At 53.6% G+C, this 5,217-nt stretch overlaps 1 non-coding gene across 1 annotated transcript; it reads left to right on the forward strand.

Annotated features, from left to right (window-relative positions):
• The first annotated feature begins 3,330 nt into the window (after positions 1-3,330).
• On the forward strand, positions 3,331-3,449 carry LOC130038419 (small nucleolar RNA SNORA26). The gene has a single exon (XR_008794674.1). It is a non-coding gene; the product is annotated as a small nucleolar RNA SNORA26 (small nucleolar RNA).
• The last annotated feature ends 1,768 nt before the right edge of the window (positions 3,450-5,217 follow it).

Here is a 5,217-nt window from a genome sequence, read left to right on the forward strand (position 1 = left end):
TATACGAGCCAGGAGTAACCCTTGTGCATCGTCGGGTGTGACCCAAAAAGCAAAAAAAAAAAAAAGTTTGTTGGGAGAGGCACACCAGTGGTTGCTCAAGGCTTACTCTTGGCTCTGTGCTCAGGGGTCACTCCTAGTGGGCTTTAGGGGACCACGTTCATTGCCAGGGATCAAACCCAGGTTGGCCATGTGCAAGGCAAGTGCCCTCCCTGCTGGACCATCTCTTCCCCTCCCCACGGTGTTTTTAGCGGGAAGCCAGATGCCATGAAATCTGGGGCATAGCCAGGCAGGTTTGATCCCCAGCGCTGCACAGTCCCCTGAGCATTGGGATGTCCAACCCATCCCCCAGACAAACAAGGGGCTGAAGAGATAGCACAGCATTAGGGTACTTGCCTTGCTGATGCTCGTTTAATCCCTGGCACCCCGGATATGCCAGAGGGTCCCTCCAAGCCATACCAGGAGTTATTCCTGAGCCAGAGTCAGGTGTTAAGTCATGAGCACCACCAGGTATGGACCAAAAGCAAAACAAACTAACCAAGAAAAAAAATCCATTTGGAGTAAATTTGAGGATCTAATTGTCAATTTAGACTTGAGTAGTGGTTGGGAAAATTGGAGATAATGGTGGAGGGAAGGCAGTAGTGGTGATAGGATTGGTGTTGGTATATTAAATGCCTATAAAAACTCATCAGAAAAAATTTTGTAAACCACAGTGTTTAAATAAAGTGTTGGTGGGTGATTGTGCATCTGATTTCATGACTGGGTCAGCTCCACCCAGATCCTCCTGGGGCTGCACACATTGGAGTGTGTACCCAGACAAAGGTGTCGGAAAACAAGGTGTTTTCCTGGTGTTTGAAGGACAGTTTCAGACAACCAGGGCTGGGGCACTAATTGGGCCAGCTGCTTCACTGCTGCTGACCTGCAAATTTCTGTCATTTGATGTGATTGTTAGGAGTATATTATTCCTACTCTATTAACTGGACTCCTCAGAGATCTTTTCTCTCGGCATCTGGGCTTGAGCATTACGTTTCCATGGAAACCAAAGGTAACTGCTAACTTACACCAGAGAGGAACTCTGGCGTGTCCCTGAGCGATGGGCAACAATAAAGGAGGTAGGTTATTTGTGTGTTAAAAGGAGCGATAGCACAGCGGGTAGGGCATTTGCCTTGCATGCAACTGACCCGGCCGACCCAAGTTCGAGTCCTCTGCCCCTCTTGGAGAGCCCAGCAAGTTACCAAAAGTATCTCGCCTGCACAGCAAAGCCTGGCAAGCTCCCTGTGATGTATTTGATATGCCAAAAACAGTAACAACAAGTCTCAAAATGGAGACGTTACTGGACCCGCTCGAGCAAATTGATGAACAACGGGAGGACAGTAGACAGTGGACATGGGCATAATGTGGAAGTGCATTAAGGTTTATCTCAAGAGATTATGATTGGTTTGAAAAGCCATCTCCTCTCCCAAGAAAACCCCAAGCCAGAAACATTTCTTAATGATTATATTAGTTCAGCCATAAACTAGGAGAACTAAAATATCACCACTTGTTCTTTAGTTTTTCTATTTCTTTGCAAACATTCTTATTTAACTTAGGAACAACCATTATTACTTAACTTAGGATGCTCTTTGCTACTGAGATGCTTTGCAGTTGTGTGCCATTACAGAGATAGTGTAACAGGCAAGGCACCCGCCTTGCAGGTGGCTAATCTGGGTTCAACCCCCAGGGTCTCATAGAATCCCTTGAGCCCCATCAGGAGTGCTCACGAGCACAGAGCCAGGAGAAAGCCCTGAGCACTGCCAAGTTGCAGTGTCACCTCTTACCCACCCCTCCCCCAACAAAAAAATTACTTTTCCCGGATCAGGGATGTAGCTCAGTGAAAGATCACTTGCCTGGCATGTTTGGAGCTTGGACTCCAGTCCCAGCATTACAAAAAAAAAAAAAAAAGGTTTTCCCATTGGGAAAATAGGCAAACTTGGCTTGCAGTTTTCAGCACATGCCTGGGGTTGTCCCTGAAACCTAGAGAACTTCAGCTGGGAACTAGGTTAGCCCCTCGCCCTTGCAGGGGCTTAGGGAACAGAGGGCGAGTGATTTCCCTGAGCCCAAAGAGCCGCTGGCTCTGAGCTGAGAGACAACACCTGGGCGGCCCATACAACTCTAAGAACATTTTAGCTGCTTCCTGGTAATTTCCAAAGTGAGTAAGAAGAGCTGGTTGTTCCAAACCCGTTTGCCTGCTGGCCCTGTGTTACCTTGGCAACAGCTGCCAACAGGAATATTGCCTCTGGGTGCATCCGATCCTCCCAAGCCAAAGGAGTGAGTCTCTGAGGAGGGCCAAGCCTGGTAGGAACGCAGACTGGGGGGGTCCCCGACTGTGTTAGGGGCTCCCTCCCATAAGGGAGCAAATTTCCAGAGCAAATTAGCCCGAAGAACAGTGTTTCCCTTGCTTGCCCCACTCCTGTTCTTTTTTATATCGAGTACGATGAGATTTCTGCTTTTTGGAAAGGAGAGGTTGCTTCGTTTTAATAGCACCATTAGTGTGAGAGCTAAGAGGGGGGTTGTGACCAAGGCTATCAGAAAAGCCGCCTCACCGCCCTGGCATCTCACTTCCTTTGCTCTCACGAGGAAATGAGGGCCCTGAGTGGGGCACTGACTTGCCCCAGGCCTAGGGAGCCGATTGGCCTTGCAGGACAGGAACTCCGCTGCGTCCTGGCTGGTGCTCCCTCAGGGGCCTGGCTGGATGGTGACAATGCCGTTCGGCAACCTGGGATCCAGCACTCGGCCTTTTGTGGGCTCTGGTGATGGAGACATCGTGTGGGCCCCTGACTCAGCTCCCAGGAACCCCACTCACCTGCCTCTGACTGTGCACTGGGGCTGGAAACCTCCCCGGTTCCGATTCAGGCTGGAGGCAGGACGGGGTGAAAGGGGCAGGGTTTGAATAACTGGTTCCCACTGCCCCATGTCCCTCCTGTCCTGTCTGCTGTCCCCGCCCCATGTCTCTCATGTTCTGTCAGCTATTCCCGCACCATACAAGAAACGGATAGATCCCTGTTCCCTTCCCTTGGCTCCTCAGGGTCCTGGGGCCATCCTAAACGTGACTGGTGTCATGCATACCCCCATTAGCTGCACCCCGGGGGAAGCTCACCTCCCCCAACCCATCCTGTGTCAGGCAGGCTTCAAGCAATGCTTTTTTTTTCCCTTTTTGGGTCACACCCGGCGATGCACAGGGGTTACTCCTGGCTGTGCACCCAGAAATCACTCCTGGCAGTGCTCAGGGGACCATATGGGATGCTGGAAATCAAACCCGGGTCGGCTGCATGCAAGGCAAACGCACTACCCGCGGTGCTATCGCTCCAGCCCCCACAAACAATGTTTTAAGAAGCTGACACATGGTACGGTAAGTCTCCAGAAAACCCAGAAAAGATTGGAAAACTCTTTGGAACCTGTCTAGAGGCACAGAAGAACCAGAAAATAAATAAATGATTCATACATAAGTATTTTCATACATACATTCCCACTCTTGGGGGACAGAGAGCGCCCAGAAGGGATGGTACCACCTCGTCTGCAGCTGACCCATGTTGCACCTCCGGCTCCGCTACACGCGCTCCCTGGGCCCCACCTGGCGGGACCCCTGAGTGCAGAGCTGCCTGGAACATCACAGGGTACAAACAAAGAGCAAAAACTGTGCACGCGACTCTTCATCCCCAATGCTATGCCGGTCTTCTTCCCCACCCAGGCCTTGCTAAGCTAAACATATCCAATCTATACATTTTTTATATTACTCTTTGAAAAAAAACTGTGCAAGCGAGGCTAGCACCTCTGCCCGAGACCATCCCCTCGGCACTGGGGCCAGGGCTGAGGGGCGACAGCGGGAAGGCAGCAGTGGATTTGGTCTCCAGGGAACGTGCGTCAGTGAAGACAGTGAAGGGGGAGCCCGGGCACCAGGCTGGGGAGAGCAGGGGATGAGATCAGCGAGGGCCGGAGCTCTATTGACACTCAAACCGTGAATGGATGGACGATCGGACAGATGGACAGATGCACTGGATGGGTGGATGGATAGATGGGTGGATGTGTTCACTTGATTGGGGGCACACCTGAGAGGTCACCCTTCGGTGAGGCTCCAGGGATCCCCCAGTGGCAGTCACTGGGGTTGCACTTTGCATGTGGGATGGTGCTGGGGCGCCAACTCCTGGCCTCACGCCTGCAAGGTGAGCACCCTGACCCTGAACCACAGCACTGCCCTGGCAGGGCATCCTGCCCAGCAATGCCACCCTGAGTCATTGCAGTCACTCCTTGAAAGGGTCTGGACAGGCTTGTTGTCTCTCCTGATTCTGGAGGTGAGGAAGAGGGAGAGGGAGAGGGAGAGGGAGAGAGAGAGAGAGAGAGAGAGAGAGAGAGAGAGAGAGAGAGAGAGAGAGAGAGGAGGGAGAGAGAGGAAGAGAGAGACAGAAGTGGAGGAGAGAGAGGGAGAGAGAGAGGAGGAGAGAGAGACAGAGAGAGGAGAGTAAATGAGAGACTCCTGGGTTCCAGCTGGCCGAGTGGTCAGCGGGGCCAGCTCCTCCCCTCTGCTCTCCTGGGGCCCAAACAGCGAGCAGCAGAGTGACATGGTTCCAAATTTGCTCAGAGCTCCGAGTCCTCCCACCCTGCCGCCCGTTCCTCTGGGACAGGAAAAAGGCTGCAGCCGAGTGCACCGGAGCTAACTCCCCAAGCCTCCATCCCATCCTGTCCCCGCTGGGGCCACACGTGGAGCTTCTGGACAGGCGTGAGCTGGCCAGACACTGCGGGAGGAGGGCGCCTTCCCTCACCACTGACCCCAATTCAGCTGGGCCACTCAGGTACTTGGCGCTGCTCAGGAATTACTCCTGGCTCAGTGCTCGGGGGCCATAGGACCAAACCAGGGTCTCCCTCCTGGACTGTCACCAGGAGAAGCTGACAGGCCTGGCGCTGGGGGTGAGGGCCTCTCATGAGGGGCTATTGTCCCGTTTGGGGACTTTTGACAATGAAAGTCGCTTCTGGGGCGGGGGCCAGGCTGGCTGCTCAGTGGTGGCTCCTTCTGGTGGAACAGGGTGGCTGCAGATTCTCCTAGCCAAGGCCCACCGCACCCTGGCGGGGGAGGGGGGGGGAGAGGCGCAGAGGAGGAGCCCAGAACCTCACCTGGCAGGGCCAGCCACAGGGGTTGCTGACGTAGAGGGTGGGGTGGCTGTGTGCAGGGACAGGACCACAGTGGAC

Source organism: Sorex fumeus, unplaced genomic scaffold (genome assembly GCF_029834395.1).
Source record: "Sorex fumeus unplaced genomic scaffold, SorFum_2.1 ptg000006l, whole genome shotgun sequence".
In the NCBI taxonomy this organism is placed as follows: Eukaryota; Metazoa; Chordata; class Mammalia; order Eulipotyphla; family Soricidae; genus Sorex; species Sorex fumeus.